This window comes from Canis lupus, chromosome 2 (assembly GCF_003254725.2).
Source record: "Canis lupus dingo isolate Sandy chromosome 2, ASM325472v2, whole genome shotgun sequence".
NCBI lineage: Eukaryota > Metazoa > Chordata > Mammalia > Carnivora > Canidae > Canis > Canis lupus.
In genome coordinates, this window is record NC_064244.1 from 29,085,011 (window position 1) to 29,097,876 (window position 12,866).

Consider the following 12,866-nt stretch of genomic DNA (forward strand, 5'->3'; position numbering starts at 1 on the left):
CTTTGCTTCGTATCCAAATGGCTATTCCAGGGTGCTGTTGGGTAACATTCGCCTCGTGTGACTGGTCTTTTCCGTGTCGACTTTTTTTTTGGGCAGTGGTACCTGTTTAAACTTTAAAATCTGATCTAATCACCTGTATTTTAACAAAGCCTTTAACACACTTATACCGATAGTGATTACGGATGTAGTTGGATTATTTTCTGCTGTCTTGTCTCACATTGTGCTTTCTATTTGCCCTGGGTTTTTCCTGGTGTGTTCTGCTGGGTTAGTTCTTCATTTTCATTTTTCCCTCTCGTAGTTTATAGTAGAAGCATTCAAAGCCACAATGTGTCCTCGGAGCACTGCTTTCACTGCATCCCACAAAAAATAATGAACAGTAAACTGGTAAAATCATTCTATCCTTAGGGAAGGGGAGACCCATGCTTCATTCCTGTTTCTTCAACAAGCAGGACTGATTTAATTGCAAATAGGGCATACTCCTGCAATAATAGCAGACCCATTACATCACGGTCACGTCCAGGCCTCTCCGGAGCGGTCCTGCAACACCTCCTCTGTGGATCTATCACAGATTATTTTCACTGGACTTTGTATCCATCTTGAAACCAGCGGCAGTGGGGACAGGTGGGAAAAAATTCTGGTTCGTCTCCACATCCAGGCACAGTGGTGACATGTCAGACATTTTATGGTCTTCTCCCTAATGGACTGTTGGTAGCTGATTGATTCATAGGGTCTCCTGAGGGGCCACCAGCAAGATGCAGCTGCCTCTAACAGGGCCGCCTGGGACGAAGCATCAAAAGCTTTCTGTTTCTCCAAGGAAGGGGCAGACTCAGACATGAGCCTTCTTGGATAGCCTGATACGCCTGTTCTCTGTCTTCCCAAACTCAGGGGTCTATCTAGGTGGTGGGCAAACTAAGTAGTCAATAGCACCAGATCCACATAGAGGATATACATTTCCTCCAGTAGCAAAGGAAATGGGAACTCTGAAACTTCTACACAAAAGCAATACAGCAGGCGGCGTGCTCCCACACTTCTCCGTGGAGGCTCGGCGGTAATGATGGCCAAGCAGACGCCATTCCCCCAAGTGCAGTAAATGCACCTTTGCCACTTCTTCTCTTCTAGCCACTGACCCGGCCCCTAGATGCGTTTTGGAACCTCTGCCTTGATGCCTGGAGGTCAATCAGGTACCATGCTCCACCAACTATCTAATCAGTCAATGAGAAGTAAAAGCCAGCATATTCCTATCTGCTGTGAATTTTAATCTGCTTCCCTCGGCTAAGCCTAGGCTGTGGAGCTGGCCGAGGTTAACGCTGAACTCACGGCCTACAGCGCCGCGTCTCCTGCTCGAATGGAGCTTATCTAACATGCCTTTTCTCTGTAAGGATCCTCACAATGCTCTTGCTCTCTGGACCACTAAGACAGTAGTACCTCAGCTCTATGCTTGGGGGTCATTTTAAACAGCAAAATCACCACATAAAGCACAGAAATGCCAAAAAGGAGCAGTACATATATTGCAAAAAGGGCACTCCTTTGCAGTATAAGAACTGAAAGCTGAAGGCAGTGTCACCCTGCTCAGCCTTAGATGGGAAACGTGTGCATTGGGTGACTCAAATTTTTCACCACTCTGCACAAACACATGTACCCGAATGACCCTGAAAGGGCCATCAATGTTCATTTTGGAGTTACAAGTATGTCGTGATATGTAAGTGTTTTGTATTCTTTTATGAACTCGTCTGTCAAGTACGGCTGTAAGGGGAGATGAAGGAAAGATCCAGGGAAACCAAGTTTATTAAACTCAAAAGTCCTGCAGGCATGAGGCACAGTCACCATGCATGGCCCCCCGTAGGGGGGCAGCACCAGCGATGTCAGGGAGCAGAAAATAGGAGAGAGGAGAGCACTCAGCCACAGCCTTTTTTGGGGTTTCCAGGGAAAGGAAAGCAGGGCAAGGTAAATAGGTAAAGACTGGCCAATGTGAACAGTTCAGCAGGCTTGGGCTGTCGGGGTGTCCCTGATTACCTGGCCCCTGGGGTGATGAAAGCAGAGGAATGTTGTCTCCTGGGGCACACAGGCCAGAGAGAGAGGTCTAGCTCAGGACTGGGTAACATGCAGATCACAGCTGTGCTATCTCGAAGTATTGGCTAGTCCGGGGTGGCAGTGTCTCCCAGCTGGAAAGTTTCTTCAGGATGACAAAACATCATAATATACAGAAAATCATATATGAATTCTTTTATGTACGTACAGTATATGAAGCAAACTGCAGGACGGACTCCATCCATGAATAACAAAGACCAACTGCATGTGGTGAATGAATGAATGGACACAGGAAGCCAGAAGCGGGACTGTGTTTCCTTTGTCACAAGTTTCCTTTACCTTTTTGCCTCTCTCATGGTATAACAAAGAATACGACAAATAAGCACTTTTGACCTGGATAAGATGGCAGACTGCACCAACCCCAAACCTCCAGCGATGACCATATAGAAATTCTGGATAAAAATACATCATTTAAAGATGCATTTCTGGGGCACCTGGGTGGCTCAGTTGGTGATGCATCTGCTTTTGGCTCAGGTCATGATCCTAAGGTCCTGGGATCGAGCCTGGCATCGGGCTCCCTGCTTGATGGGCAGCCTGCTTCTCCGTCTCTGCTGCTTGTGCTCTCTCGTATGCACAGTCTCTCTCAAATAAATAAAATCTTTAAAAAATGCATTTCTGAGCTCACAAGGAAGAAGAGGAGTTGGGAGGGTCCTCTGGTGCCAGGACATGAGGGAACTAAAAATCAAAGTTACAAACACATAAACGGGTGCCACGTGTGCCCTGGAGGAAGACTGCAGGGCCTAGGAGTCAGGGACATTGGTTTTAACATCTACATGGGGGGACGCCTGGGTGACTCAGTGGTTGAACATCTGCCTTTGGCTCAGGTCGTGATCCCGGGGTCCTGGAGTCGAGTCCCTCATAGGCTCCCCACAGGGAGCCTACTTCTCCCTCAGCCTATGTCTTTGCCTCTCTCTGTGAGTCTCTCATGCATAAATAAATAAAATCTTTAAAAAAAAAAAAACTATGTGGGATCAGAGGAGAGGGTCTTGGACTCACGCAAGGTTAGTTTTGGAACTGGGATGCCCACCAAAAGCTTTCTATGGGAGCTAAAGATAAATCAATACAGAAATGGAAAGAACTCTCAAATGCCTCTAGAGCAAAATAGGCTCCTGTGAGAAATGAATGGCTTGGTGAAATTAAAATATTTGGTTACAATTGTAAAATTCCACCTCCATCTCCCATGATTTGAAAGGCTGTGTGCTAAATGGGGGTCTATAAGGAGAATTTCCTATCATAGTTTTTCTGAAAAATTTGCCCTCTCTAGCTCTGTGCTGTCCCATATGGGAGCCAAGAGCCACATGTGGCTAGCAAGCACTTGAAATGTGGTTAATCTCCATTGAGATGGGCTTTTGAGTATAAAACACACACTGTATTTCAAAGACTCAGTATAGAAAAGTGTAAAGATCTCATTAATAATTTATTATATCCTTATGTGTTGAAATAACATTTTGGATATGTTGGGTTAGGTAAAATATATTAAACAAATTTCACTTAGCTTTTTTCCTCTTTAAAAGTTTGGTTACTGATCATACCTGCCACCTTGGGTATAGTGACAACTGCATGAGGCCATGCGTGTTGTTACCTAGCACAGCACCTAGGCCAAGAAGGGTACTTCCAAGATGTAAATTTCCCCCATTTCTTCTTGGCAACTGAAATAAAAAGTCTATTAACCTCAGCCAATAACATCATCGTGCATGAGGGAACAAATCTCTTTATTACCCCTGTCAGCTTTGAACATTAAAATCATAAAAATGTTTATCCTATTTGTTTTAATTTGCTTTTCTTCGTATTAATGAGGCTGAACATTTCCCCAACACTGCTGGTGGGAGTGTAAAAGTTTTCTGAAATGATTTTATCAAGAGTCTTTTAAAAAGTTTATTTATACTTCTAGCCAATAATAGATTATTTTTTTCCACATATTTTCCCAAAATAAGAGAGGTAAAGACTGAGATGCATATTGAAGAATCTGGGATATGTCCAAGAATCTTCACTTTTTAAGATGCAGGTTAAAATAGTTAAGTCTCGGGGGGCCTGGGTGGTGCAGCTGGTTAAGCATCCAACTTGGTTTTGGCTCAGGTCATGATCTCCTGGGATGGAGCCCCATGTTGGTCTCCACACTCAGTGGGGAGTCTGCTTGAGTCTCTCTCTCTGCCCCTACCCTACCCTTTCTGTCTCTTTAAAATAAGCAAATAAATCTTTTTTTTTTAAGTGATTATGTCTCAGTAGCTTGGAATATTGTTTCTACCAGCCAGCAGATGGGGATTGGGAGGGGCAGCAGTGTGGCCCCAAGGGGCGATGCCCGGTGCCCACTTGCACTGAAGCTGGGTTGCCGGTGGCTTTTTGCCTAGATGTCCCTCCCTTTCATGTTGTGTCCCACTAGCTTTTCTATTCTCACCTCCTTCTCCCCTATTCCCCTTCTGGGTCCCATTTATGACCTCCTCTTAACCTAGTAACATTTTTTGTAAGGGAGGCCCTTTCTCTGACTATTTGCTGTCCTCCCAAACACTTGTTTTATGCCAGGATACCCTCTGCTCTCTTTTATGCTTGGGTCTTTCGAAATCAAAGCCAAGATGTTTCACCTATCTGCCTGTCCAGCCCGCCCCTGAGTAACTGACAACAGGCCAGTCCAACCAATTAAATAAGAGATGGGGAAGGAAAATAATGGTATCGTGATGGGAAAAATGCTTTACTATATCAAAATATTATCGCACTACACATATTACGTAGATGTGTGGGAGAGAGACCTTTGTTCAGTAAACTCTCCCTCACTTCCTTAGAAATCTCATTTGGCTGTATGTTAGTTTATCTAATTATTTTTTTTCTCATATACAGCTATGATAATGTGTGGTACTTTAATTAAACGATTCAGATAGGTAGTTAATATATAATTATATATATTAGTAGTTATGCCTAAATATTATTTTACTAATAGTGGTCTGTGCTTCTTAAAATGAAGATACCATTGTTCCTTACAACAGTATTATCCTGCTGCTTCTTCTGAGTCCAGCAGGACGGCAGAGTCCATCTGTACTAGGGGTTCAGATGTATATTGGTAGGAATTATCTGTTGAAAAAAAGAAGGAAGGAAGGAAGGAAGGAAGGAAGGAAGGAAGGAAGGAAGGAAGGAAGGAAGAAAGGGAAGAAGGAAATCAATCAATCAATCCCATTTGGCTGCAGAGTAATTAATTTCCTTACTGTAACTGTGGTAAAGATTATGTACTGTACTCTACACAACAAATATGGACTGTTTGGACAGTAGAGTGGAAATAATACAAAGAAAATTCTCTATAGAAAAAATAAGTGGGAAATATCAGAAAGGGAGACAGAACATGAAAGACTCCTGACTCTGGGAAATGAACTATAGGGGTGGTGGAAGGGGAGGAGGGAGGGGTGGGGGTGACTGGGTGGCGGGCACTGAGGGGGGCACTTGACGGGATGAGCACTGGGTATTATTCTGTATGTTGACAAATTGAACACCAATAAAAAATAAATTTATTAAAAAAAGAAAATTCTCTATAATGGAGGAAACATCTTTTAATAGAATATCCTAATCCTGATCCTCTGAAAAGAGCACGTAGGGTGGCACACTAGTGAAGCAGGACTCACAATTGTGTGCTTACCACAGATTGAAAACCAAAATCTAAGAATCCTAAACCTGCTTCCACAATGAGCAAAGAAATAAAATAGAGCTCAGTTTCCATCCGAAAGATGGTCCCAAAATTGTACAACGAATATAAAAATGGATATTTGCAAAGGTATCACCAATAGATCCTCAACGGGTAGGATATTTTTCCTTGCAAAGTTTCACTATTAGAAATGCTTCAGGGCACCTGGATGTCTCAGTTGGTTAAGTATCTGTCTTTGGCCTTTGGCTCAGGTCCTGATCCCAGGATCCTGGGACTGAGCTCTGCAAAGGGCTCCTCGATCAGCAGGGAGCCTGCTTCTTCTCCCTCTGCCCCTCGCTCTCACTTGTGCTCTCTCTAGTGCTCTGATTTCTCTCAAATAAATAAATAAAATCCTTATTTTTTGAGAAGATTTTTTATTTATCCATGAGAGACACACACAGAGAGAGGCAGAGACACAGGCAGAGGGAGAAGCAGGCTCCATGCAGGGAGCGCGATGCGGGACTCGATCCCAGGTCTCCAGGATCACGCCCTGGGCTGAAGGCAGACGCTTAACTGCTGAGCCACCCAGGCGTCGCTAAATAAAATCTTTAAAAAATGATTCAAATTCTAGTGTCTACTTTGAGAGAGGAAAGCTCTGGGTAGCAGGATAATAACCACAAAACTCACTTTATCTGAGAATTCTATTGAAGACTCATAACCATTGAGAATACCACTGTTTTTTTATGTGTTATATATTTAAAGTGATGTTGATAAACTGGAATTTGAATGAAGAGGCTGCTAAGGTGATGAGAGACCTGGAAATATAACACAAGAGCCAAATCGATGGGGGAAATTTCACCTGAAGAAGACAAGAGAGAAATGTGAACTCCTATTGGAAGGGCTTCATATGGAGGAGGGAGTAGATTTTTTTTTTAAAATGTGATTCTAGATTGTGATTCTTGATTCTATCAAGAAATAGATTTCATGATTAAGAATTAATGAGGGTCAGAATTTTCTTAGTTTTGAAGTTCTTAGACTTCCCCTCATCCCACCAAAAAACAAAACAAAATAAAACAACAACAAAAAACAAAAGAACAAAACATCCACAAAAACCAAAAACACCCAGTCTCCTGTGAGTGGAATTGAGCACTGATAAAATGATGGAATGCATTGGCCAGAGTGTTGAAAGTTTGGGATTCTGTGGACTGTTTTTTTAATGTGGGGCAGGGGAGTGAGGGGTAACTGTGGAGACAGGGTTTCAGATTGCTTTCCATGCTTTCATCACAATGGCTACTTTTATTTTATATACTGGGGTTCTGTACAGAATTTTGTTTAAAACAAAGCTCTTGTTATTATAACAAATCAAATTAAGTAAAGCCCAATCCAAACTGAACAACCCTTCTGAGCCACAAGTCTGAAAATGCCACCGCTCAAGACAGGGCTGGATTAATGGAAGCAGAAATGTGGTGGGTGCTGGTGATCGTGTGTATGTGTGCATCTGTGTGTGTGTAACTCTTACTGAAGATTACACTGGAAATCCATGGCAGAGTGAGGAAAGAATGTAAGCCAGTTGACTCCTAGGCCTCTGTGGTATATATTTTAATCTGTGTAATCTGTGAAATCTAGAACAAAGTAGAATTAGCAAAATTTTATATGTATATATGGATATGTGTGTATATATATAGCAAAAATTAATATTTATACACGTTGCAAAATTTATATGTATATAATTTATATATATATATATATATAAGTGAGGTTGAACATTTGAGTGTCTATACACACACACACACACACACACACACACAATTGCGGTCAATCACATATACCTGAACAGATACTCTATTCTTTAGGTATTTTAAGTGCTTTGTTTCTGTGGACTTTTCTAGAATCATAGACTACTTGGCTTAAGAAACCTCCTAGTCTAGTTCAGTCTTCAGATAGGGTCACACACAGGTTATTGTGAGAACTCAGGCCTCCTGCCAGGAATATTTTGGGGGTTATCTCTATAGCAAAGCCAGATGACGCTGCATTTCCAACCATGAGGAGGGAACAACACTTTGCCTTGAGAGTGAGTGGGTGTCTTAGACAGGGAGCCTATAATTGAAGATTATATTATTGAGATGAAATAAAAATGAGAGATTATTGGATACTTATTCAGAAAGACAAGTGTAGGGAATCAGATCGCATTGAGATTACATTTTATTTCTAATGATCAAAGAAGGATGAAGAATGTGTGTTTTGGTTTATGTCGGTCTAAGGCTAGGTTAGAAGGTGCTAATACCACTAACAGTTTGCTTTCAATAATGTAAAATCAAACAACTCATTTTCATTAGAGAAGCAGAAGGATCGATTTAAATTAAAAGGAGTGTGCTTGTCCATATGTATTCAAGATAGGCAAAGTAGGGGAAAGTCAACAATGAATAAACCTGTGACTTTGACCAATAATTGTCGTGTAGGTGGGGATGGAGGCAGCTACAAGCAGGAACAACAGGCTCCATCCACCTATGACGCCCCTCGACTAGTGATGCTCTTTGTTCTAAATCCCTCTTAGCCAGTTCTGCTTCCACCTGACCATCCTCCAGGTTTCTTACTCCAAGAAAAAAAGAGGCACTTAAGTAGGAGGAAAGGCAGATGTCTCCATAAGGCTTTTCTACTTGATTCCACTATTGTAGAAACAGTCCATGGATGCAGTAATCCCACCAGAACATGTTTACTACCAAGTATGAGCAACATAGGTACTAAGTAAATCAGACTTAGTACTAAGTGCTATGGGAGCCTGCTGCTCAAAGTGTGGTCCATGGACCAGCAGGCTCAGCATCCCTGGAAGCTCTCTGACAGGTGAAGAACCTCAGCTCTCACTCCAGGCCTAGTGAGCCAGGACCTGCATTTAAACAAGAGTCTCAGGTAAGAAGAGTAGCTATGGGGAGCATCGATAAATGGCTTTATTATAGGAATATTTTTGAAGTTAAATTTGAGGAATCAGGTGGTTGAATGAGAGCCTCTCGAGATTAGACATGATCAGCTTTTTAGTTCTTTGAGAAACACACGTTACCTTAACCCCAGTGAAAGCTGAAGGGAATAATGTCACTTTGGTCCCATTAGGGTCTTGTTATCATGATGGGGGGCAGGAAATGGAAATGGAAGAATGAAAAGTACTCTTCGGTAGTTCACAGGAGACATCCCCAAAAAGAGCTCCTCGGGACTTGGGGGGCAGTGTGACACTGCAGGTCCCTTGTTCTTCAGACAAGGAAGGGCATGAGCAACTGGATCTGTAGTGTGACAAAACAGGTGACATGTATTTGTGGCCATAGCATAGATATTATTTTACATTCTGCCATTTTTCCCCCTTCCCACCACATTTTTGAATATTTAAAAAGTCTACTTCCCTTTAGGTTCATCTGAGACTCACTTTCTCACTCTGTGTTACAGGGATAATGACATTGCTATTCTCATTTCACACTCTGTGTACCAGGCGGGTGGCTCGCTGAGCTGCACACGCTCCTCAGGCTCCCCCAGGGGAGAGGTTGGCACAGTCATTTTGGCAAACAGCAGGCACTCACTCGGGAACCGACGTCTGCAGGGGAGGCCGCGATGCTGTACCATGTAGAACTGTGCAAATCTGAGCTGAACCTGGGCTGCTAATGAGCACATCACTTTTCTCTAGAGTCTTTCTGGCCCAGCTCAGAGGTGACAATGAGATTTCCCCAAACAATAATTCATCATGCATTTGCAACTGCTCATTCTTCTCTCCTAGGCTTATTTTCAAACTTCCACGCTTGTTGCTGAAGAGATGGCCAGCGTGTCAGTACTCTGCCACAAGAGTAATCCCGGGTGAAGTAAGACATTGCCCAAATGACTCCTTGTGCAATCTTTTTTAGCATAAACCTTTTATTTTGAAAATTTTCTAATCTCCGGAAAAGTAGAAATAAGAGCATAATGAACACTGGTGTACAATTTACCTACATTAACCAATTGTTAACATTATGTGTGTGTATGTGTGCACGCACGCACGTGTGTGCATGTGCACATGTGTAGAATCCAAGCCACATATCTTGTAGAGTGCCCCACAGTCTGGATTTGTCTGTTTCTTTATGTTTAGTTGTGGGTTAAACACTTTTGACAAGAAAACCACATCAATGACATAATGGACTTCTGATTGCATCACAGTAAGAAGTGTGTGATGACTGTTCTATCACTGGTTATGTTACTTTTGATCATTAAGTTAATGTGGTTTTGCTAACATTCTCTATGGTAAGGCAACTTTCTCCTTATTGTAGTCAATAAGTAATCTGTGTTGAGAGCATGTGAATATCTTGTTTCTCGGTAACCTTTCACTTTGTCATTTTAGCATTCACTGACAACATCTGATGAATCATAACATAGAGGATTGCAAACAATGACTTTCTACATCTATAATTCCTCCCACCTTTATTGGTTGGTATTTATCAGTAGAGAAGAACTCCCTATTTTCACCTTTCCCCTTTTCTCTCCCTCCTTCTCATTTCTGACTATCAACACAGACCTATGGATTCATTTTTAAATTCCAGGCATTATTATCCATTACTATAATTTTTTTATTCTCAAATGATTCAAAATGTGTCCAATAGTAGTCCTGCAGGCTAGCCCTGGGTCCTTTGACATGTCCCTATGGGTTTATTTTTATTTTTTTAATACATCCTTACTTTCTGATAGGACAAGATGTTATAGACTTATAATTTCACTATCAAAGGACTGGGATCAAACATTGCTTCAAGAAGCCCTGTTTTTTTTAGTTGGGAATGGTATTTAAAAATTATATTTAATGGGGGTGCCTGAGTGGCTCAGCAACTGAGTGTCCAACTCTTGATTTCAGCTCAGGTCATGATTTCGGGGTCCGGAGATCAACCCCTGCTTTGGGGGGGGGTGTCTGTGCTCAGCAGGGAGTCTGCTTGGATATTCTCTCCTTCTTCCCCTCCTCCTGCTTGTGCACGCATTCTCACTCTCTCAAATCAGTCAATCAATCAATCAATCAATCAATCTTAAAAAGAAATGATGTTTAGTGGAGAATTCCAGATGTGCTCCTTGCTACTAAGGTATCACCGGTTTTAGGGTCTTTCTATACAGTAAGCTAGGAAATAGCCTCTAAGGAATAATAAGTCTTTCCCAAGTTGATCTATAGATTCAATGCAATCCCAATAAAAATCCCAGCAAGGATTTTCTTTGAAAAGGCAAAGGGCCTAGAATAGTTAAAATAATCTTGAAAAGAAAAACAAAGTTTAAAGACTTAGGCTACAAGTTTCAAGAGTTACTATAAAGCTATAATACTGGATATTATGAATCAACAAATAGATCAATGGCACAATGGAGAATTTAGAAATAGATCTGCACATATATGGCCAATTGATTTTTGACAAACACACAAAGTCAGTTCAATGGGAGGGCAAATCTCCTCAACACATGATGCTGGGGCAACTAGATAAATGGGGAAAAAGAAACCTCAATTCTTACCTCCCACCAGACACAAAAAAAGAATTTGATATGGACCATAAACCTAAACATAAAAGCTTATAACATGAAGCTTTTATTACTAAACATAGGAGACTATCTTTATGAACTTATATTGGACAAAGATTCCTTAGACAGGAACCAAAAAGCATATATCATAATATAAAAACTGGTACATTGAATTAAAGTTGAAAAAAACTGCTTATCAAAAGACATTGTTGGGCAGCCCAGGTGGCTCAGTGGTTTAGCGCTGCCTTCGGCCTGGGGTGTGATCCTGGAGACCCGGGATCGAGTCCCATGTCGGGCTCCCTGCATGGAGCCTGCTTCTCCCTCTGCCTGTGTCTGTGCCTCTCTCTCTCTCTCTCTCTCTGTCTCTCATGAATAAATAAATAAATCTTTAAAAAAAGACATTAAGAAAATTAAAAGGTAAAAATATTCACAAAATATGTTTTTGACAAAAGATATAGAGCCAGAATATATAAACAGTGCCTACAACTCTATAGTAAAACAAAAGACTTGGCAAAAGATTCAACAGACATTTCCATAGAACAAGATATAAAAGTGGAAATAAGAGGCTGGCAAAGTTGTCATCAGTATTAATCATCAGAAAAATGCAAATTAAAACCAAATTGAGAGACTTCCAGCTTCTGCTTAGGATATAGAGATCTAATGTAACAAAAAGCAGGTACCTCTGATTTTGTCTGTTTGGGCTGCTTTAACAGGATACCACAGACTAAGTGGCTTATAAACAATAAGCATTTATTTCTCACAGTTCTGGAGTCTGGAAAGTTCAAGATCAAGGTACCAGTATGATCACATTCTTGTAGGAGCCCTTTTTCTGATTTGTAGCTGATATTTTTGTCTTCACATGGTAGAAGGAATGAGGGAATGAGGGAGCTCTCTGGGGTCTCTCTTATCAGGACACTAATTCTATTCATGAGGGCCCCATTCCCATGACTTAAGCACCTCCCAAAGGCCCCACTTACCAGTACTTTACCATGGGAGTTAGGATCTCAACATATGAATTTTGGGTGCCACAAAAATTCAGACCTTAGCAACCTCCTAGAGAGGTGATTATAGACTCTTCCTCAAGCCTTACTGGGTGATCACGAGAAAGACCAGGCAGAATGAGGTATGGAGAAAGCCTATTTCATGGTATAGGCTTGGAGAAGCCACTGTGGGAAAGACACAAATGCTTTGGTTTATTGCACCCACAGAACAAAAGCTCTATACTGATAGGAGAGGGCAAGAAGATGTGCTGGGCCCAGATCCTTGGGAGTCTCCTATCACTAAAGGAGAGGGAGGGTCATTGAATAAACTCCATCTCTGAGGTCTACCCAAGACCAAAGCTGCACCAGAACAATAGAGGACCCTGTTCTGGGCCCCTCAGTACCAAGCTAGCAAGCAATAAGTAACAAGCAACATGTCTACTGATGCAGAGGGCCACGAATGCGGAGAGAGGCCTTCTCCAAGGTACACATGCAAAAGGGAGAAGAGAAGCCGAGGGTAGAGCAGACACTGGCTAAACTCTCTGACAATGTAGCCTCTGCCCTGACACAGAAAATGCTAGAGGAATTAGAAGCTTGCATGCACTGAGGGTAACCATAGCAACAACAAATCCCATACTGTACTTCGAATTACTGAACCCCCCACACTAAAGGATTATCACAGAGGCTTGTGTGTTTTC